We start from the raw sequence: 23,858 nt of genomic DNA, 5'->3' as shown, positions 1-23,858 counted from the left end.
CTTAGCCTCTTCAAATCTGTTGTTTGCTGAGAGTGTATTTTTGATTTCTTGAATTGTGCTGTTCATCACCATCATATCCGTTATCTTTTTGGGTATGATTACAATTTCTTCTGTCTTGTCTCCAAGTGTTTTCTTAATATCCTTAATCTCTTCCTTCATTTAATTGGTCTAATGTATATGTTTTCCAAGCTTTGATTAGTTTTCAATGTTCCACCCTCTTCCTGGGTTTTAGTTTGTTCATTGGATTGGGCTGTGTTTTCCTGATTATTGGTATAGTTTGTAGATTTTTGTTGCTGTCTGGTCATCATTTTGTATTTATGGTTTTATTCAGTTGATAGCTTCTTCATCTAGTCTCGGGGTTTAATTAATTATTGTTTTTGTGTGCATGTTAAGTCTTCTCTTTGTCACTTTGTTCTTCTTATTGTATTTTCTTGTTGTTGGCTAAGTTCCCTTGAAGGAAAATGTTAGAACCAGAGAAAACAAAAGGGGTAAGAAAAGAAAAAAGTATAATAGTAGTATTGATAGTAGATATTAGCAGAAGAACTATGTGAGATCTAAGAGAATGGATATTAAACTCATGTAAGCTGTGTAGAATTATAACAGTAAAAAAGCGGAGTACCTAGAATGAGATAGTAAACTGAATATGGGGAGGAAAAAGTATGAATTAAAAGGCCATTGTGTTCAGGAGAGAGGGAAAGAGAAAAGAAAATCCAGTAGTTTACAAAGTGAATAAAATTTGGAAAACAGAGTAAAGGTATTAGAAATAAAAAGTCAGAAAAATTGGGGGCTAAACAAAGAGAAGTGGAACGTAAGAGAAACAATAAATGATGGAGGATAGAAAGATGTAAAGGAAAGGGGATAGCATTGGTATTCAAAATCAGTACACACAGAAAAGAGGAAATTGAGGGTTGGAAAGCACAGCAAATAAGAAACACTGCCTGCAGCAGCTAATATAGAAAAGGAAAAAAGAAGAAGAAAAAGGGAACAAAAGCAAGCACGAAAAAGAAAAGGGAAAAAAAAGGAAAAGAAAAAAGGGCCATGGGGGGATAAAGAGGAAGGAAAAACAAGAAAACAAACCAATAAAAAAAGAGCAGACAAAGCCTCAAGCAAGGAATCCTCTTTGCAATTGAATAAGCTGCTTAGGAGTCTGACCTTTCCCCTTTCTCCCTTCCTCACTTCTCTGTCTTCCAGGGCAGCAGGAAGGCTGTGTGAGGGGTCCTGTAGGAGATTCAAATGGGTCCCTGGCGAACAAACTCACCCCCAGAAAATAATGACTCTTAGTTTCTTGAGAGAGAGCACCCACACCTTGCCAAGAATCCTACATATGCTATTGGAAGTCTGCAAAGCATATCCTACTGTCCCTCTCCCTTAAGTGTGCCACAGGGGTGCTAGTTAATTTTCTGACTTCACCTTCTCCCAGACTAAGTTTCCTATCCCAGGGCATTTAGGTAAATCAGGCTCTCTCAGTAGATTTGCCTCTCTTCTCTTCCTAGGCTCTCCCCAAGCCAGCCGGTATGCTCCTCCAAGCTCAGAAATAGAGATGGGGGTGGGGCGGGGACCAGAAGATTGAACCTACACTCTTGAGGCTCCTCTGCATCACCCACCAAAACCCTCCCACTGTGTAAAGCTGTAAAAAAGGAAACAGTGAATATGCTTACAAAGAGAGTTATTGTAATATTGTATTAAATTTGAATGAGTTTTTTAGTGTTCAGAACAAAGTGAGAATTGTGGTAATTTGAAATACTGATTTCAAATGTGATATTTCACTTGGCCTAAATGACTTTTTGACGTCTTTCTTGGACACATTGGAAAGGTGAGTGGCTGGAGGGTACAGAGGGGTTGGCAATTGAATAATGTCCCCCACAAAAGGCATGTTCAGATTCCAGCCCCTGGTCTTGGGTGTGAACCCTTTTGTCAGTAGAACCTTTGAATATGTGGGTGTTAATCCAGTGTGGCTGATGGCCTCATAAGCCAAGGAAATTGGACATGGAATGGAAGCTTCTGGGAGCAGCCAAAACCTGGAATTCAATGGAACTCAGAAGGGAAAGGGGAAGACATGGCCCTGTGCATCGCCATGTGACGAAAAGCCAGGGAACACCAGGATTGTGGCCAGCCAGGAGATATTGTCCCTTGGTTGAAGCAAGCCTTCTATCCTCTGAAACCTTGAGTCAACAAATTCCTGCTGGTAAGCCAATCCATTCTATGGTATTTGTTTTATCAGCCAAGAAATTAATAGAGGAGTCATGGGGGAAACCTGAGAGTACACAGTGTTCTGACCCTCAGCCCCTTCCATTAGAGGAGCCTTGCTTTTATCATTTTTGTTGAATAATGATTTCCTCAGCAAAAAATCAATGATGTAGTTCTTTTTCAGAGAAAAGAAAATATACTATTCTTAAAGGAAAGCTTTTTCCTGAGGCAGCAATGCTGAAACTGGTAGCATTTACAGGAAGAATTAAGTAGCATATAACTGTTGTTAAAGACAATGAATAAAAAAGAATAATAAAGTCAATGAATATTTTTATAGCAAAAATGAACCCTTTCTTGGTAAATAAAAATCAAAAGTTTTTTGATTATAATAAAAATTATAAAGTTTCACTTGATAAAGACATTCTGGTGGGAGGTTAAGTTAATATTCAGGTATGTAAGTTTTTAGTGATCAGTGAAACCTCAAAGTGAAGAACCTAATATATATGACTTATGACAGTGCTTCCCACACTTACAGTTATTATATTCATTACAGTGTCCCAAAAGAATGTGTCCTAATTTATTGTACATGAAATTCTTGTAGGGAACATATTTAAAATACTATTTTCTGTACCTCATACCAAGATATTTTAATCTTAGTTCTGGGATCGAGGACTAGAAATCTGCATTTCATTAACATATGTTATTTTTCTTGATTAGGTACATAGTAAGAATGATGTATCTAGAATAGTTTCATTCAGACTTCTGTCCCTTCAGCCTAGTCTACTCTGCCAAATAGTCTTTCAAATGATTATTATTATGAATTTAATTCTATCCAGAAGTTACTTCCTAAGGTAACAATTCATTTTAAACACTACCCTTTCCCCCTACTATCATATTTCTTTGTGGTTACTATGGGGTTAAAATTTAACATCCTAAATATATAAAATCATATATTATTTGATACCAACTTAATTTTCATGGCATATACATACACTTTACCTCCTCCTCTATAGAAAATGATAGACATTTCATAACAATAAATGGATCAACCAAAGGGAAAGATATAACATTTGTAAATATATGCACTTAAAACTCATTTTAATATGGCAAGTAAAAAAATCAACAGAATGTTCCCCACCAGTTCCCAAGACAGGTGGATTGGAAAGGATTGAATTGATAACAGTATGCCTGGGCAAAAAGATGGGCCAGCATGGCCAGAGTTGACAAGGAAGACAAGAAGGAAGATGGGGTTCCAGGCCAACCCCTAGTGGTATAAAAGCTTTTCCATGGACATTGATAACCTTTCCTCCCACCTACCTCCAAGACCAGGAGACCTGTTACTCAGGCATCATGACCAATTCCCCTTCAACTAGGCATCCCCAGTTGTCTTCCTTTAGAGCTCTCTTTTATCTATTCTATTGCTAAAGTGACAACATACCAGACAGCCTTTGGGTCCCCAGGGTTTGCAAAGGGTATGGACTCTTGTGGCCCCTGATGTCCATTTGCAAAATCAGGAGACAAAAAGGAGGAGGGCTGGGGAGTGGATGTAGCTAAGTGGTTGAGCACCTGCTTCTCAAAATATGAGGTCCAGGGTTAGATCCCCAGTACCTCCTAAAAACAAAATGAAACCCCCCCAAAAAACAAAAAACCCCAATTTTCATTGGGGAGTGGATGTGTCAGTGATTGAGCACCTGCTTCCCATGTAAGAGGTCCTGGGTTCAGTCCCTGGTACCTCCTAAAAAAAAAAAGAGGTGGCCTAAAAGATTGGGCAGCAGAGAGCCCCATTTTATTTCTCCTCCTCCCCAGCACCCTGTATTACAGGACAGAAGAGGGCTGAGGCTGGTCCACGTGGAGTCACCAAATATTTATTGTGTTAGACCCCTTAATTGTCTCTATTGTCTGGAATCACTTGAGCCAATTGAATGAGACTGGAATAGTAAAGTGAAGCAGAAACTTTATTCTTTGGTAAAGAATGGAAAAGAAAGTGTCCGTACAGCACTTCTTCCCAAAGGGACAGGGTTAGGGTTCTTTTATGGGAGATCAGAATGAGATGAGGGTTGCACCTTGTCATGCACAGGTGGTCTTTCCTTTCAGCTGGTACTTTTTGCACATGGAATATAGTTGCCCATTTGGAGTAGACTAGCTTGGGCTGCTCTTGTGGTTACTAGCAGGTGGCTCAGACTGGTCTTGCATTTACTGGCATCCTGTACTTAGTTTCTGAAAGCAAGTGTAGCTGAAACGGAAGGTTAGCTGGAATTTTCCATGAGTATTCCTTCAGGTCATGCTCCATCAAAGTGACAGATTCTCATTAAAAAAGGACCTTACCAAGTTAATCTAACTTCTGATACTAGAACTAAATTACAGGGTGTTGAACCATGGACCCACATTTCTCAACTAAGAATGGCCTGTCTAGAGTCCTGTACTTGTTCTAACTCTGGAGACCTAAAGAAAATCACACTTCTTGCTGGGCTCATCTTTGTATTTCTTTTTATTGCAATAATGTAAGAGACAAAAAGGCAGAATTTCTTTTTTTTTTTGTTTAACTGCCTGTTTATCTCTCTAGCAGGTGGACTTGTGCCTAACTCATTTTATGGTGCTGTGATTTGAGAGGAAATCACTTAATATCCTCTCTTTTCCGTTGCATTCCTGATCTTAAAGGAAAATGACAGTTGTATAGATATCTGAATTTTATTCTGACAGAATCTTTGGAGCACATAGTTTTGTTATGTGCAAACAAAGAGGTCCCCAATATCATACCCCAGCAACAAACAGATGTAGCCTTATCATGCATTATGTGGCCTTTTCTGACCAGCGCTTTCTCTTAACAGTGTGAATTTGAGATGCTTCCATGCCTGTATGTGACAGGACAGTGCTTTCCTTTTTACTGCTGAGTAGTGTCCCAGGGCATAGTTGTACCACAGTTTGGTTATCCATTCACCTAGTGAGGGATCTTGGTTTTTCCTAGCTACTGGTAATTATAACTAAAAGTTGCTATAAATATATGGGTACTGTTTTTTTATGTGGTCATTAGTTATCAAACAAACCTGGGTTCATACCCAGGAGTGTGATTGATGAGTCACATTCTCAGATTTGTTTTTATAAGACATATCTTCCAAAGTGGCTGTGCCATTTGCATTCCTTCCAGCAAGCAACACATGAGAGTTCTTGTTGTTCCACGTAATTGCTAGCAATTGGATTGTCTGCTCTTTGGATGTTAGCCATTCCAGTGGGTAGGTAGTGTCTCTCATTGTTGGTTTAAGTTACTTTTCTATAATGAAAAGTGATGTTAAGTGTCCTTATGTTTGCTTATTTGCCAATTGTATACCTAATTGGTGAGGTGTCTAGTCATCTTCCAAATTTTTAATTGTGTGGTTTGTTTTCTTTTTATTGAGCTATATAGGCCTTTCGTATATTTTGGTACAAGTCCGTTTTCAATGTATATATTTTACAAAACTTTCTCCCAGTGCAAGCTTGAGGTCTTTTCATTCAGTTAACAGTGTTTTCCACAGAATAGAATTTTTAACTTAAAAAAAAAAAAAGTCCCATTACCACCTTTTCCTTTCATGATCTTTCTTTAGATGCTGCTTATAAAAATTCATCAGCAAATGTAAGGTCATGTGAATTCCCTCTTCTGTTCGTTTTCAAATTTTTATCATATTGCATCTTACTCATAAACCTAGTGTACTAGTCTGCCAAAGGGGTGCTGATGCAGAGTACCAGAAATCTGTTGGCTTTTAGAAAGGGTATTTATTTGAGATAAAAACTATAGTTACAAGGCCGTAAAGGGCACAACTCAAGGTTTCGTCCTCACCCAGAGTCAGTTGTCACGTGCTGAAGCAAGATGGCAGGCGAAATGTGGGAGGGTTGAGCCTTCCTCTTTCCTCTTAAGGCTCTGTGGGCTCAGCTTCTTCCAATCTTGGCTGTAGGCTGCTGTGGGGCTCCGCTGCTCTGTTCTCTTCAGCTGAAAACTATCAGGCAAATGGCTCATTAAGGACCCCCGTCCCCTCCTGGGCCTAACAGCCCGCCGGAGAGGGCTCTTCCGTCCGCCCTTAGCGGACCCCTCGACCAGCCCCGTACAGGCTCGGTCTCTTCCGCCCGGCACTCTGCGCGGGCCCCTCATCGCCCCCCCCTCAGGAGGGCTCTGGCGCACTGCAGCTCGGGCCACTCGGGCCCAGCCGCCCTAGAGGCATCCGATAAAGTCCCTGCTGTCCCTCCACCTTACCCCTGCCTCGCTCCATTATTTGGCGGACCCCATGCCTGTTCCCCTCCCACCGCAGCCATTCCTTCGTTACTTCCTCCTCATCACCTTTCTGTTTGTCGTCCCCCTCTCTGCCTTCTGCCTTGCCGACACAGCTCCTAGGGACTGGAACTCTGGCCAAAGAATCCTCTTAGCCGTTGCCTTTCTCCTTCTCATCCTCGCTCTGGTCTCCCTTATCGTCCTGTTCCTCAAAAGGCCTTTCCCTTTTTTCCCCTCCCTCTCTCTCACCATGGGGACCTCTCTCTCGCAAGCAAGCACTCCAAGTCCGCGCCCTGGCGGCCCTGCTTGACTTCCATCAATGCAAGGTCTCCGTCTGACAGCTGCAGTCCTTTTGGGGCCTCCTTCTTCCCTTTAATCCCTGGCTTGCTACCGCTAACCTCTGGGACCCTGACACCTACCGAATTCTCGTCCACTGCGTCGCCGCGGCTATACAGCACGAGAATAAACACTTTCCCCCGGGCCTTATTCCCGCCCTCATTACGCTCCAGTCCTGCCTCCAGGGGGCTCGCCCCCCCCAGACCTATTTTACAGAGGAGGAGGAGGACAACGCTCCCGCCGCGTCTAACTCCGATTTCGCCTCGGCATGCGCTCAAATGGACGCCACCGCAGCCGAGGCCAACAAGGAGGGAGCGCCGCCGCCTGAGGGCCCTGCAACACCAGATGAACCAGCTCTCCCTGGGTGCGACGGATCCAGAGGAAACAAGGAATCTACTTCATCTATACCGCGCAGCTAAATGCGCTCACCCTGCCCCTCATCCAAACCTCTCTGCTCTTCTCCTCTCCATGCTCTCGCTCCTCCTCACAACCCCGACGGTGCTCTCCAATCCACAACATCAACCTTTCAGTTGGTCTCCTTTTTTATAATCTGGAAAGCACCAGTCTCCTCCCCATCACCTTCAGTCCCAGTCAGCCCAAATAAGGTTCTAAACCCTCCCCCTCAGCCTAACCCTGCACCCGCTTCGCACGGCACACCGGTTCCTTCTAGCAACGGCACACTTAGCAACAGCACACCCGTTACTCCTGACCGCCTACCCTCCCTGGACCTAAGCCACCTGCTTATATCCCTTATCAATGCCTCATTTTACTCCCTCAACTCCTCCAACCCCAACCTCACCCAAGGCTGCTGGCTCTGTTACTCCTCCATGCTCCCCTACTAAAACCACGACCAAAACGCCAAAAGCTGGCCCATCGCCCGCAGCCTAAGAGGACCGTGCCACCGACTTGATTTTGTCCCCCTGTCAGCCTTGCCCTATCCCGCTACCCCTTACCCCGCTCCTCCCGCCTACCAGCTGGCAGAGGCCGTCTGCCCATTGCCATGCAGCCCCCTTTTCTTCTAAACTAAAAAACAAGGGTGAGATGAGGTAACAAGCATGCTACCATTGTTGGGCAGGCCCAGCACGTTGAGATGAGGCCTCGTCTCCTGCTGGGTCAGTGCTTGGCGCGGGTAGATTGTCGCCCCCCTGCTACTCTTGCCCGTAAGGGCTGCCTCCTCTATCTCCACCCAGCATCCGGTCTCCATAGGGGCCGCCCTAGGGTAATCGGCCTGCCTCTCCCGCGCCTCACCAGAACCCAACCCACAACTTCCCCTTATCTTCTGCCCCAGCCCCCATATACCCCCCGCCAGAATAATAACCTCACCTCTGCCCCTTTACCTAGCAACAGCCTCCAACAACCAATCGGAGGTCGCCTTCAGCTTAAGCAATCTGCACCCCACACGTCGCCCCTTACCCTCGTACCTCACCCCCAACCGTCCCCCAGCCAATTAGCGGCCTCCCCTCACATACATTGCCTTATTTGGCTTAGCTTTGCTACCGCCAGTGCCCTAGCCTATATAAATGCTTGTCTTCCTCAATAAAGCAGATGCGTTGCCACCACTCTCCGTCTCCGCAGCATTCTTCCCGCCGCTGTGCGTCCGCCCTTGACACCGCCTGCTTCCGCCGTGCGCCCTCAGCTCATGTGTGTAGGGGCCCCAGCATCAAAATTCTCTGTACTTCCCTGTCTATGGAACTCTCTTTTTCCCTCTGTGTATCTTCTCCTGTGTGTTTTCTTGAGTGAGTGTCCATTTATATCACCCACCGAGGGAACGGGGACTCAATCCTGATGATGCGCTAATGACATGGTTGAATCAAAGCCCTAATCTTGATTTAATCAAGTAAAAGTAAACCATCTGGTTTAATACAGTCTGGTATCACACCCAGAGGAGCAGACCAGCTTACAAACATAATCTATGTCTCTTTTTGGAGTTCATAAATAATATCAAACTGCCACACCTTGAGACTCTTTGGGGTGAGTTTCTGTGTAAGATGTAAAGTTTATGACTTTGATGATTATTTTTTCTCTATGGCCATCCAGTTGGTTCCATTTCCATTTGTTTGAATGGGTCTATATATGGACTCTTTTGTTCTTTTCCTTTTTTCTGTGTGCCAAAGTCACTCTGTTAATGTAGATTTGTAATAAGGATTGGAAACAGGCACTTGGGACCTTCATTTTGTTCTTCTTAAGTATTTTGCATGCTATTGTAGGTGTAGAAAGCATTCATAAATCTCTACAAAATGTATTTCTGGGATTTTGTATAAGATATTAAACATATTGAGTTTACCCACCATGAATAAGGAATATTTCTCATTTATTTAACTTTAAAAAATTTTTTTCAAGGTTTTCATAGATTATGAGATAAATATAGTTACATATTTTTTTAGGTTTGACCAAAGGAATTTATTGCATGTGTTTGCTCTTATAAATGCATTTGTTTGTGTGTTTTTTATTTCATTGTTCATTGCAGAGAAGGGGAAATGAATTGAGTTTTGTATATTTACCTTGTACTTTTCTTCCAATTATTTGCATAGATTCTCATTAAGGCACTTGACATTTAGCTCCATTTCTTTTGACCTTGCAGATTTATAGCCCTGAATAATATAAACATTTGCTTTCATAGATTCTGACTGTGGCCTGAAGTGGGTGCCTGTCCACAGCAGAACAGGGAGCTCCAAGTTTCCTGTACCAGCTGCCAGGAGAGAGAGCCTGACTCACCTTTTTGACCCATCTGAACCTCAGACCAAGTGAAGAGGACCTCCCTTTTAGTCCCCAAGAGTGTCCTGTTGCTGTGTCCCTTGAGGATGAGGACTTCGTTGGTGTGACGCGGGAAGAGCCAGTGGCTGTGGGACAACTTACGCCCTGTCCATAGTGAGTAATATGCTTCAGTCATGTTTTCATTAATGTTAGCTTTCTAAAACGTCTCCCCTAGGCCCCTTCTTGAATGAGTCCCATCAATGGTTTGTAGTTTCCAGGTAACAAATCTTATCCTTCCTCAGTTAAATTTCTTCCTAAATATTTTATTCTTTGTGATGCTGTTGTAAAAGAAATTGCTTTATTAATTTTCAGATTGTTTGTTGCTGTGTTACAGAAATACAATAAATTGTTGTGCAACTTTCTGACACTGTTGATTAGCTGTTACAGTATTTTGTGAATTCTAGAGGGTTTTTTAATATATAAATCATGTCACTTCTAAATACAGATCATTTTCATTCTTCCTTTCAAATTTGGGTGCCTTTGCCTTCTTTTTCTTTCCTAATTGCTCACGTTGTGACGTCCTGGACAGTGATAATAGCATCTTCGATTTGTCCCTGATCCTGTTGTTGAAGGCTTATAGTCATTCACTGCTGAGTATGATGCTAGCTATTTATGAAAAGTGATAAGTGGTTTTACTGCATGAACTGGCATGTTTACAGCATTTTTTCTTGGTTGAATTAATGTTGCATGTTGCTTTGCTTTTTAAATGCATTTTATTTTTTAAAATATTTTTATTAGAGATGTAGTTTTGTGGTAAAATCACGAATAAACTACAGAGTTCCAAATAGGCCTTTCACTGGCAGTTTTCCCTATTATTAACTATTGGCCTTAATGCAGTATTTTTGTTATAACTGATGAAATAGTATTATTAGAATTATACTCTTAAGTGTATGCCATAGTTAACTCTAGGGGTCTCTGTGTTGTATAGTTCTATGTTTGAAAGTTTTATTCTGGTAACGTACCTAAAATTTTCCGTTTGCTTACTTTCAAATACGCAATTCAATGATGTTATTTATGTTCATGATATTGTCACTGCCGTCCACTATCAAACTTGTCCATTACTCCATAGAGAAACGGTACCAATTAAAGCAAGACTCCCTATTCCCTACACCCACACTAGTCAAATACCAGTTCATAGGGAGAGGAATGCTTAGGACAGGAGGCCCAGGTGTAGCCTTAAAAGCTGCATCACAAATGTGTATCCTGGATACAGACCAACCAGGTAACAATTACTGAGCTCAGGACCCAGGGTCTCAGGAGGATACAATCTAAGGTAACTGCTTGACCATGTAGCTCCCTAGATGGGGACTGAGGATGTACAGTCCTGCCTGCTCTTAGTCCACTTGCTAGCAATCTTCCTGTGTCCTTTTCCCTTCCACATCGTGTATTTTGATCTTTTTACATTTCCCCTCATTTAGTGCTGGAATTCCAGAGGTCACCTTGAAAACCAGAAATTCCTAAAATCAGAGTTCAAAATAAACCATATCCTGAGACCCAGAAAATATTCCCTTTTTCTCCAAAAACTGTCAGGAAGTGGTCCTTATAAATGTGAAATTTAAAGACACCCACATTTCAGCGGTTTTGCTGTGCCCTCGGAATGCCCCTTCAATACTCATCCCAGGTGTCTCTGTTCCTCTCCCAGTTTAGTGATACTGAAATGCACATCTACTCTGCAACATGGGGACTTGTGTGTTTTTACAGCAAACCAGAGAAGGTTGGATGACCCTTAGAACTTTTCACATGTCAAAAGTTTGGTGACTCACAAGTCTTTTTTAATTTAAGGAGGAAAGAATAAGTTTGTCCTCATTTTAATGAACACAAGAAGAACAAAATGCAATTCCAGGCTACTGTAGAAGCAGAAATTTAATGTAATATTCTTGCCAAGAACTTACTATTTACAAAAAAATAGTATTCCTACACAAATGGTTAGTTTGTTTTTTTTTTTTGCCTTTTATACAGAAATAAATCACCCTGCACCTCTCCTCCAAATCCTCCCTCCTCACTAATTCTTCTCTCTACTTTGCTAAAGCCCAGGAAGCGGTGGCCCTTGGTTCTTGCAGGGCCTTAGACTAAGCACCAATGGCTCAGTGGTTGGGCCCCCCTCATCCACTGGAAGAGGGTTCACAGCTCCTCTCTTAAGGGAGAGCTTGGTTTGGGAAAGGGAGAGACTCCTGCACTCCCTAGCTCTTTAACAGCTGCGGGAGCAAACACTACGATTGACTCTAGAGATGCCTCTAAAATTCGAGCTACCTACAACTCAGAAGCTGCATCTGGAGCTGGAGCTGGTGGCAGAGGAGTTACTGCAGGGAAGTCTGGCTCAAGGTCTGGTTGTAGGTCTGCCTCTGGAACTGGTGCTTGAGCTGCAAAAGGAGAAATGTTCATTCACGTGACTTCTACCCCATTGCCTTTCAAAGCAGCAAAATATCCTTTGAGAAGCCCAAGCCCAAGCACCCAAACCTAGAAACCCTCCCAGACTTTAGTCCCCTAGATGTGTGGTCTGAGGTCACTTCTGTGTTTGCTCCTGGCCAAACACCAGCCTCTGAGGCTCTCCCCTATGTCCTGCCCACCAGTTTCCCCATCACCTGCCCAGGGGCACCCACCCCACTACTGCTCACCCTCCGCCTCTGCCTGAATGGTCTGTGCTTGCTCCTGCTGTTTAAGGAGAAGCTGAGCAAACTGCTCCAGCTCTGATCCAGGCAGACTGAGCCGTTGGTAGGCCAGCAGCACATGGAGGTCCAGGAAGTCTGGGACTGACAGAAATCCTCAGAGAAACCATACAGCCAGGTGCTCAGTATGAAGGAGGCGGTACTAGGGATAGTCAGGAGGGAAGCAGTCAGAGGCCTGGCCTTTCCTTCCACACTGCTCTCCCACAGCACCCCTGCTGGAGCTGGTCCCCGGTGCCTGACCCTGACCTTCAGCAGGCCAGGCTTACCTCCATGCCTGCACCCCAAGCCCCCTTGGTTGTCCTGGCAGGAACAGGTTTGGTCACTGAGCAGGGGTGTAGCAAAGATTATTGATTTCAGGGTGCTCTCAATTACTGTTCTTCCCAGCTCTGCCCTTGAAGAAAGCAAGACATAATTCTCTATCTTTCTTGGCCCCTCTCCCCACAGAAATACCTATTCTGTAAGGGCTGTCAGGGACTGTGTCCTCTATTCATTGCACCTTGATGTCAAATATCTTATGACTGTGAGATCAAGCAGAGTATGTCCTCATGTCTTTAGTTTCCCAGGAACTGTTGCACCTTAACCTATAGTTGAAACTCCAGTGTGCTGTGTTATTCTGCTGTGTGTGCTTGTCTTCCACTGAAAGTATTCTTTTGCTAGGTGTGGAGAAAGCCTTGCTCAGCCCTACTGCAGCTGAGTTCCCTTGACTGAGATTTGTGAATGTGTTGCTCACGATACCTCCCTTTTTGGGACCGTGTTTATGGGGTGGAGAGGACTGTGTGGGGCAAACAGAGCTGGAAATAGGCTGTGGTGGGGATGGATTCTCCAAGGACTGGCCCTGTGGTCCCACCCTCCCCTTTCCTCCCCAGGGACCCAGGGTCTCATCCAGAGCTCTCTCTGAGATCCTTCCTCCTGCGGGGGGAGCAGCTAGACCTCAGTCTTCTAGAGAGTGTCATCAGATGTGTGGGACCCAGGATTCAGCCCATCCCCTCCAGAGCCTCATTCTCTCAAGACACATTGATGCCCACTGTTCATTGGAGACAGAGACCCTCCTACTTGTCCCAAAGTCTCCTCAGGTTTTCAGTTGGTCCACGGGTGTGCCATCCCCCTCAGTATCCGGGAGGATACATCCATTCCTAGAGGACACCAGGTGGCATTACTTCTAACGTATTGTGGACACTAACTGCTTATGATGGGGTTGTAAGAGTCTGACTCCCCAAAAAGTAGACTGGTAACCCGGAGGAGTGGAATTTTTGTCTCATTTGTTTATTAAATTATGCCAAATGCCTAGAGATGTGCCTACAAATAGTAGGCCTCAGTATATATTTTTTGAATGAATGAGCCCCAAGCAGCACCTTCCCAGATAACTGAGAGGCCCTGAGTCTCCTCCACTGGCCCTCAGGTTCCCCTTTTCTACCTATGCAAGTGATGGGGGCCCCAGAGATGGAATCTCAGATCTTCTTTAGAAATGGGGAAATTTATTTGAGCATGGCCACAGAAATTGGTAAGTCCAGAGCTCTTCTTCATAGGAAGAAGAAAACAGTAAATATGAACAACCTCAGCACCCCAGAATCCCATTATCTAGAGCCAGGCGCTGGTTGAATGCTTTCATAGCTTCTTCCTGTTAATCCTCATATTAATACTTTGAAGTTTGTCCTGTCTCACCCACTTGTCAGAGGAGCCAGCTGAGGCTCAGGGAGGTGAAGTGACATTCCCAAGGTGTACTGCTAGTATGTGGCAAATGGGTGGCTGTGCTGAAGTGAGGTGCTCACTTTGTAAAGAGAAGGTTTAGGACCTCTTGGGTGGTAGCCAAATCTCTAGCTGCATAGGAAGTTCGTGATGAAAGAGAAATCCCCATCCTGGAAGGCAGGCACCAGGTATCCCACCAATGTCTCTAGCCTTCCAGCTTTTATAGCTTCATCGTGTTAGTTCTGGCCAAACTCAAAGCTGGCACATTTTCACACTGAGAGTAGGACAAAGGAGGGATGTGTAATTCTTTTCTGCTGTGACACCAGATTGACAAAAGGTAAATAATGGTAATACCAGTGGCTGGCTTGGAGTAGGGAAGTCTCCACTTTCATAGACTGCTCTTGGCAACTTAACTGAGATGACCTCTTTTCTAAGTTATCTTCTCTAGTTGTTAACGTTTTAGTTATGCACATACTTCAGTCCAGCATCACTGTTCTTGGAGGTCTATTCTGAGTGTGTGAAGAGCATTAGACTAGAAAGAGAGAAACGTGATCTCTGTGTAGCTTTGCTGAAATACAACAAAAAGGAATCACATCAAGTGCCATCAGCAGTCAGAGGTTAAATATGGCAGAAATATCTGTGGTTAATCCATTTGTGAATATTCTTCAGTCCAGTCCCTTGTTCTTGAGGGGTTCACCATGACACGTTCCTCAGGAAAGGAATTTATAGAAACAGGGATATATAGTAATATTCCCTCATCCTCATTTGGTAAGAAAGTTCATCTGGGCATGATGATTAGTGATATTGGAGAAGTTGTGTAAGGACAGTCAAACACAGGATACCTAGGGTCAAGTAATAAAACAACCATACAGTCACAAAGTGCAAAGACTGTCATGGTTCAAAATGAAGTAAAAACATTGTAAAACTTTTTGGTATTACTTCAAAGAATAGGGACAGCTGCTATACATGAACAAGCCAGGGACTGGGCAGTGGGGTTGGGGGCAATGATGTCAGCTCAGATACCTTTGTGAGTGGGGCCCTGGATTAATAATCTGGAAAACCCAGGGAGGGAGCTTAGGGAGTTGCCAGACTGGTGTCTGGAAAGCCCCCCCCTCCCTGTCTTTGAACCCTGGGTATAAAGAATGCTGTGCACCCATTCGCACCTTTGGCATTGCTCCTTACTGTTATGCTTGCTCTTTGTATGATGACATGGTGTATATTATTCTATTATCCAGCTTCTCACTGATTTTCTGGGTGGGTCTTTTCAAAGACAGTGCCTGGCAGCTAGTCCTGGAGGAATCAGCTTCCTGCCTGGCTATAACCACACGGAGTGATCTCACATGTTGTTCTTCTCCCTGTATTAGATATAGCACTGTGTCTGCACAGACTTCCCTCAGGAATGGAAACAGCAGCTTTTGCTTAGCATCTGGGCAGATTATCCCCATCCCATTATTCCCCGTCCCGCCCTGACAGCCCTGATCTGGGTATGAATGTTATAGGCCCACCAGGATCCCATCCCACCAAGAACCTGCTCCTGCCCTAGGCCTGACCACCCCTGATAGTCCTCCACTCCACACACACATGCTCAGGATGAGAATTGCTTTGAGACTGCCCAGAAACAATCACAAGTGTTTACCTGGTATTCATTCCCCTGCCCTGTGTCACCATGTGTTTCCGTTTGGTGTTTCTGCCAAATGGCCAGATGCTTCTGCAGTGAAGGCTTAGCCAATGCCTGCAGCTTTGGAAAAGGTTCTCACTTTAGATTTTACTGAGGGGAGAGCCCTGGGAAGTAGGCAAACAAGAAAACATCTTGTTCTCTTGAGTGTCTCTGCTTAAGTAAGCTTAGTAAGAGGCTTTCTCTACCGTGTTGGTAACTGGTTACCAGGTTTCCAAGTTCTGTTGTGTTATATCTCCAAGGAAGTGAAGTTACTTCCTGGGGTGTCTTTACCTGTGCCCCACCTTGGGTAAAATCTGACCTAAGGTCCCTCTGGGTGCTGACTCTCCTCTCCCATGTTATCTATTTAAATCTACTCTTATACCAACGCAGGCATTCCTACAGGCAATCGGAAGGCCTGAGAAATTCAAGACCCCAGTATTGAGTAGGTAGAGCTCTGTTCAGACCTTATTCCTTCTCCTACCACCTCTGTGACCCTGGAAAAGGCATTGTGCCTCCTCTTGGGTCTTCCAGTCTCTCCACTTGAACCATGAAGATCATTCTAGATTGTATGGAAGTTTAGTAGATGTACATGCATAGTCTCTATCAATCGTGTGGGATGGTGTTACAGGTACCTAATATATAACAGGACTGGTTCCTGTTGATGTACTCTTGGGAAAGTAACTTCCCTTCTTGGGTTCATCTCCCGGTCTGTACCATGGTGTCCTTGAAATTCAATAAAAATCATATATCATCATCCTCTGGCTTAAAATGCTTCAATGACTACCCATGATATTTAAATCAGATTAAGTGCCTCCTTAAAAATTATGTGATAGGCAGCCTGTAAATGGCTGAAAAGGATCTCTGCCTCTTAGTGTACACATCCTTGTCTGGAATTAGTGACTCTCTTCTAATTAATGGAATATGAATAAAGAGATTTGTCACTTCCAAGATTTATGAAAGAACCATCTGTGACTTCTGTCCTAGTTCTCTCTTTCATTTCATTCATATGTATCTATATCTATCAATATCTATCTATATTTCTTTCTCTTACTCTCTCTCCTTCTCTCTTATCCCTCCCTGTGGAAACAAGTTGTGATGTTATGGGCTGCCCTTTGCAGAAGCCCACATGGTAAAAAACAGAGGGAGCACCTGAAAATCCGTAAGGGACACAAGCCCTCAGTTGAAACTAAAACCTGGCAGTAACACATGAGTGACCTTGGAGTAGATCCTAGCTCAGAAGAGCCTCACTTTTTTTTTTTTTAAAGATTTATTTTTATTTATTTAATTCCCCCCCTCCCCCTGTTGTCTGTTCTCTGTGTCTATTTGCTGCGTCTTGTTTCTTTGTCCGCTTCTGTTGTCGTCATCGGCACGGAAAGTGTGGGCAGCGCTATTCCTGGGCAGGGTGCACTTTCTTTTGTGCTGGGCGGCTCTCCTTATGGGTGCACTCCTTGCGCGTGGGGCTCCCCTACGCGGGGGACACCCCTGCGTGGTGCGGCACTCCTTGCGCGCATCAGCACTGCGCATGGGCCAAGAAGAGCCTCACTTGAGACCAGTCTCAAACTTGGGAAGGGGGTGACAGATGTTGTTAGGTACCTCCAGGTTAGGAGAGCTGGACCAGAATGGGCCTTGATTTGGCAGCAAGTAGATTGTTGGAGACAGCCAAGATCAAAAGTGGGGATGCAGGTCATGGTGGGGTCAGACAGGTCATGGACACTTGGTGAGCTGTGAACTGGAAGGCAGTAGGCTAGGGCAGTCAGCTGGTAAGGGACAGTTGTCAGTTAAACAGCTGCAGGCTGATGGAGTTTTGTCTGCTCTAAAATTCTGAAGAGGAGGCATGCTTCAGTGTAACTACATGAGCCTCCAAATGCAGAGAAGTGAAGAAGAGATGGCAGAGATTGCAAGCATGAGAAGGACTCCAGCCTCCACTGCTGCCTTGAAGATGGAGGGAGATGTGGAAAGCATGAGAAAGAAACAAAAATTTCCAGTCTCTGAAATGATTTTAGATGTGGACTTTCCCTAAAACTTCGAGGAAAAAACAGTCTTGGGGACACCTTGATTTTTGCCTGGAAAGACTAGGATCTGAGGTAACCTCACCCAGACTGCTGACACACAGAAACTGCTGGGTAATAGATGTTTTTTTTTTTTAATTCCATCATGTTTCTGGTAACTTGCTAGTTGGTAAAAAAAAAAAAAAAAAAGGAGAATACAAGCTACTTGATGAACTTTCAGTGTGTGAAATTATAACAAAATAGATAAGATATCTATGATCCTAGTTTCTATTCTTTTTTTTTTAATTAGAGAAATGTTTGATTTATAGAACAATCATGCTTAAAATATAGGATTCCCATAAACCATCCTACTATTCACAACTTGCATTGTTTTGGAATATTTTTTACAATTCATCATGATGGCACATTTGTATAATTTTACTATTGAGTATAGTCTATGGTTTAACTTAGGGTTCACTGTTTATATAGTACAGTTCCATGGATTTTTAAAATAAAAAAAGAAGATTTATTTATTTATTCCCCCCATCCCCACCCTTCTGTGTCTGCTCTTTGTGTCCATTTTCTGTGTGTTCTTCTGTGTCTGCTTGTATACTCATTAGATGCTCCAGGGACCAATCCTGGGACCTTCTGGAATGGGAGAGAGGTAATCTTTCTCTTGCGCCGCCTCAGCTCCTTGTTATGCCTTCTTATTGTCTCCGCTCTGTGTCTCTTATTGCATCATCTTGCTGTGCAGGTCTCCACATTGGCCAGCACTCCTGGACCGGATGGCATTACTGCATGGGGTGGCACTCCGTGTGGTCTGGCACTCCGTGTGGGCAAGCTCAGCATGTGGGCCTGCTTGGCTTCACCAGGAGGGCCTGGGCATCGACCCCTGGACCTTCTATATGGTAAACGGGAGCCTAACTGTTTGAGCCATATCCATTTCCATCCATGGATTTTTTGCAAATGTTTTTATTCTATTACTTTCTATACAATCTAACATTTCCCTTTTGAACCAAATTCAGATACTTATTTCAGTGCTTTTAATTATGTTCACAATGTTGTGCTCTCATCACCACCATCTAATACCAAAACTTTATAGTCAACCCAAACAGTGTCCCTCTACAACATAAGCCTTAACTTCCTCTTCCCTCTCTCTACTCTGTTCCCTTGTATCCTATATTACAAATTCTGACTATCCCTTTGCTTATCGTAATTATTTCATGTCAGTGAGATCATACAATGTTTGTCCTTTTGTCTCTGGCTTATTTCACTTATCATGATGTATTCTCGGATCCATCATGTTGTCGCATGTATCAGAACTTCATTCCTTTTTATGGCCTTCTTCACCTTTCTATCCTAACTGGTCATTTTCCTCTATAACCATTCCACTTAATATTCCATAAGAGATCAACAGGCCAAAAGATATATTCTGACAATGATCACTAGAAAGAGCTATTTTATAAAAGTCTAAGAGAACGTTTTCTGCTAAGAGGTTGCCATGATTAGCATCATCACAGCGCAAAGGCATTTGCTGTGTGGATTTTTTGCATTGGCATTCTGTCACATATTCTAGTCATGGTCCCTGATCTCTGCATCTGGAGACTCTAACCAACTACTGCAGACTTAACCAAAGAATTAGGCAATGAATGGTTGTCTAAGGTTCCCTTATGTTCAGTAAACAATGACCTGACCACCCTGTCAGCAACTTAACCTTCTGTGGTCCTGGTGATAGCCCCTTGGGCAAGAGACTTGCAGGAGTAGAGGACAGAGCTGTTCTGTGCAGGGAAGGAAGACCAGAGAGCTGTCTCTTCCTAAGCTTATGAGCAGTGAGGGCTTCCTGCAACCAGATGGGGAGGGCAGCAAGTAGTGTCAGAAGGGGACATTGTCTGAGGATGGGAGGAAATTTAAAATAGGAGGTGTGTGTGTGTTTGTATATGTGTGTGTACATGTGTGGTCATGCTTGTGTGGATGTATGTGTGCATGCATATGTCTGTGTTTCTGTCCAGGGAGATTGTTTTTTTCCCCTTTGGTAAAGAAGTTTTGAGTTTACAGAATAATGATATATACAATATAGGATTCCTGTATATTACCTGACACCAACACCTTGATTGGTATAGGACATTTGCACAATTGATGATAGCACATTATTTAATAGTAATATGAATTAAAGTTCATAGTTTAACTTAGGATTCACTCTGTAGTGTAATCCTGTATTTTTATTTTTATTTATTTTAGAACTAGCATTTTTTGAAAGATTTAGTTTTTATTTATTTCTCTCCCCTTCCCCACCCCTCAGTTGTCTGCTCTCTGTGTCCATTTGCTGTGTTCTTCTGTGTCCACTTGCATTCTTGTCAGTGGCACCTGGAATCTGTGTCTCTTTTTGTTGCGTCATCTTGCTGCGTCAGCTCTCCATGTATTTGGCACCACTCCTGGACAGACTGCGCTTTTTTTCATGCAGGGCGGCTCTCCATGTGGGGCACACTCCTTGTGCATGGGGCTCCCCTACGTGGGGGACACCCCTATATGGCACAGCATTCCTTGCACACATCAGCACTGCATGTGGGCCAGCTCACCACATGGGTCCTAGGTTTGAACCCTGGACCTTCCATACGGTAGGCAGATGCTTTATCAGTTGAGCCATACCTGCTTCCATTATTTTTAGTTTTTAAAACATTTTTTAAGCAAATTTTTAAGTGTCTTTTTAAAAAAAGATATATAGATTACACAAAATGTTACATTAAAAGATACAAGAGGGGGTGGCGACCTTGGCCCAGTGGTTAGGGCATCCGTCCACGGTTCAAACCCCGGGCCTCCTTGACCCGTGTGGAGGTGGCCCATGCGCAATGCTGATGCGTGCAAGGAGTGCCGTGTCACGCAGGGGTATCCCCCGCATAGGGGAGCCCCACGCGCAAAGAGTCTGCCCCGTAAGGAGAGCTGCCCAGCGCGAAAGACAGTGCAGCCTGCTCAGGAATGGCACCGCACACGGAGAGCTGACACAACAAGATGACGCAACAAAAAGAAACACAGTTTCCCATGCCACTGACAACAACAGAAGGGGACAAAGAAGATGCAGCAAATAGACACAGAGATCAGACAACCGGGGTGGGGGGCGGAAGGGGAGAGAAATAAATAAAATAAATCTTTAAAAAAAAATACAAGAGGTTCCCATATACCCCACCCCCCACTCACCCTCCCAATCCTTCCACATCAACAACCTCTTTCACCAGTGTGACACATTCATTGCATTTGATGAATACATTTTGGAGCACTGCTGTACCACATGGATAATAGTTTACATTATAGTTTATACTGTCACCTAGTCCACTCAGTAGGTTATGGCTGGATATATAATGTCCTGCATCTGTCCCTGCATTATCATTCAGGACAACCCCAAGTTCTGAAAATGCCCCCATATCACACCTCTCCTTCCCTCTCCCTGCACTAAGCAACTACCATGGCCAGTGTCTCCACATTAGTGATACAATTTCTTCCATTGTTAGAGTCACAATAGTTCTATGGTAGAATACCAGTAAGTTGACTCTAAACCATATTTTATTCCTCCATCCTGTGGACCCTCGGATGGCAATATCCACTCCACCTCTAAATCAAGAGAGGGCTTGGATCCCATATGGCTGATGGATGCGATTCTCCTGCTTGCAGTTGTAGACTCTCTTGGTTCCCTGGTGTGGTGGTTGACCATCCTTATCACCCTTCTAGCTGACCTGGGTAAGTCCAATGAACTGGAGAGTAGGTGTTGCAACTCTGCTGAAGCTCAGGGCCCAGCTGGCACATGGCCAGCTCATGTCTCCTGTGCATACAACAACCCCAGCACCAACCACAGGTTCAGTAGAAGTGACAGTAGAGATATGGGTAGAAAGGTCACTTCTGAGTCAAACTCCATCATACTCAGGAGCACAAATTCCAAAGTAGGGCCCACTGGCAAGGCACTGAACTCCAGAGCCATCTTCCATGACCGTAGAAATTGTGTGTCTCTATAGCCTTCAGGAGAACCACTTCCTGGGGTTGTATCAACTTTGGCTGTATCTGGGATCCTGCTGACACGTGCATAAGTGTGACCCCTCTGGTTACCTTCGACCCATTTTGAAGTTTCTTAACCATAAACTCATTTGTCTTTACCACTTCCTCCTTTTATACATGTTAATAAAACATACAGTTCATCCAGAGTGTGCAGTCAGTGGAATTTGGTATAATCACGTAGTTGTGCATCCATCACTTCAGTCTTTTTTGAGCATTTTCATTATTTCAATAATAATGGTAATAACAAAAAAACAGGAAAACAAGGAAATTCTTCACCTCTCATTCTTTCTCTGTTTCTGCTGCTATACTTAGCTGCCATTTCTAGTTATTCTTGCACAATTATTTATTAAGTAGTTTTATTGAAATATATTCTCATGCCATACAATCTAAAGTATGTAATCGGGGACTTTTAGTATAATCACATTGTTGTGCATTCATGATCTCCCAAAATTTTAGGTGTATTTCATTACTCCAAAGAGAAAAACTCCACACCCCTTAGTCTACTTTCCCTAGCCTTTCATAACCTCTAATTAAATTTCATCTGTACAGATTGATTTATATCTTCCTTTTATATAAATGCAATCATACAATATGTTACACAATATATTTAGGTCACAGCACTTCATAGTGTTGAAGTCATATAGTCGTCATTTTGTGTCTTGCTTGCTTTACTCAACATAATGTCCTCCAGGTTCCTCCATGATGTCATATGCTTTATGACTTCATTGATATTTAAAGCTGCACACTACTGCATCATGCGAATGCACCACAGTTTGTCCAATCATCGGTTGATGGGCACCTAGATTGTTTCCAACTTTTGGCAATTTGAAATAACGCCACTGTGAACATAGATGTGCAGATGTCTATTCGTGTCTCTGTTCTCACTTCTTCTGGATATATACCCAGTATTTTTTTTTTTTATTGATTTTGTAAAAATATTACATTAAAAAAAATATGAGGTCCCATTCGACCCCACCACCCCCACTGCACCCCTCCCCCCCCCAGCAACACTCACTCCCATCATCATGACACATCCATTGCATTTGGTAAGTACATCTCTGGGTATCTCTGCACCTCATGGTCATTGGTCCACATCATGGCCCACACTCTCCCCCATTCCATCCAGTGAGCCCTGGGAGGATTAACAATGTCCGGTGATTGCCCCTGAAGCACCATCCAGGGCAACTCTAAGTCCCAAAGGCACCTCCACATCTCATCTCTTCCTGCCATTCCCCATACCCATCAGCCACCATATCCACTTTTCCCACTCCAGTGCCACCTTTTCTCTGAGGTCCTTGGATTGGTTGTGTCCGTTGCACCTCTATGTCAAGAGGAGGCTCACATTCCACATGGTTACTGGATGCAATCCTCCTGCTTTCAGTTGTAGGCACTCTAGGCTCCATGGTGTGGTGGTTGTCCTTCTTCAACTCCATCTTAGCTGAGTGAGGTGAGTCCAATAAATCAGATTGTAGGAGCTGGAGTCTGTTGAGGCTCAGGGCCTGGTTATCATATTGTCAGTAAAAAGATTCAATCCCCTAAATATATCTGAATCCCCAATACCAACTACAATTCCAGTAAAGTAGCATGATAGTCTTATGAAAAGATCCCCTCTGCGTCCAGTTTCATCACGCAGAAACACCAGCTCCAAAGAAGGGCCATCTGTCATGGCAATGAACCCTATCTGCCATGACCATAGAACCCGTGGGTCCCTTTAGCCCTCAAAGGAACCAATACCTGGGGATTGTATCTACTTCATCTGTCTCTTAGATTCTGCTCAGTTGTGCATAAGGGCAATCCTTCTGACAGCCTCCAGACTCATTTTTAGAGACTCATAGCCATATAAACTCATTTCTCCTTTCCATTTCCCCCTTACATTAGGTCAAACAGCATTTTAAAGTCATGTTATTATATGTAGACAGGGATATTCTGCTAGATCCTCATTGAACCTTCAATTCAAGGTCATTTTCCAGTTGCATCATCAGTTGGTACTTGATAGTGATCCCTCGGTGCGAGGGAGGCTCATCCCCGGGTGTCATGTCCCACGCTGGGGGGAAGGCATTGCATTTAGATGCTGAGTTAGGCTTCAAGACTGGCCACATTTGAGTAACATAAAGGCTGTCAGGAGGAAATTCCCAGGCTCAGTGCTACTCTAGGCCTTGTTCTTATTTCAGGCATATAGGCTCACAAGCATAGTCATTAGTATCAGGGGCTCACTGTTGGACCCTCATTCCTTCTCGGTCGTTGCCGCTGCACTTGGGGGACTGCCGCTGCTCCCCTAGGGACCACGGCACAGCACCCCCAGCCAG

The 23,858-nt window shown here is 43.8% G+C and overlaps 2 long non-coding RNA genes across 2 annotated transcripts; both read right to left on the bottom strand.

Moving 5' to 3' along the window:
- Nucleotides 1–11,359: 11,359 nt before the first annotated feature.
- On the bottom strand, nucleotides 11,360–12,300 carry LOC131276463 (uncharacterized). Its single transcript, XR_009183934.1, has 2 exons — nucleotides 12,130–12,300; nucleotides 11,360–11,874 (listed from the first exon to the last, which is right to left on the bottom strand). It is a non-coding gene; the product is annotated as an uncharacterized lncRNA (long non-coding RNA).
- A 1,313-nt stretch (nucleotides 12,301–13,613) lies between these two features.
- On the bottom strand, nucleotides 13,614–17,243 carry LOC131276428 (uncharacterized). Its single transcript, XR_009183904.2, has 3 exons — nucleotides 17,117–17,243; nucleotides 15,030–15,221; nucleotides 13,614–14,708 (listed from the first exon to the last, which is right to left on the bottom strand). It is a non-coding gene; the product is annotated as an uncharacterized lncRNA (long non-coding RNA).
- Nucleotides 17,244–23,858: the final 6,615 nt, after the last annotated feature.

This window comes from Dasypus novemcinctus, chromosome 28, assembly GCF_030445035.2.
Source record: "Dasypus novemcinctus isolate mDasNov1 chromosome 28, mDasNov1.1.hap2, whole genome shotgun sequence".
In the NCBI taxonomy this organism is placed as follows: domain Eukaryota; kingdom Metazoa; phylum Chordata; class Mammalia; order Cingulata; family Dasypodidae; genus Dasypus; species Dasypus novemcinctus.
Note: the sequence above shows the minus strand (reverse complement) of the source record. Positions and strands in the feature narration are given on the sequence as shown.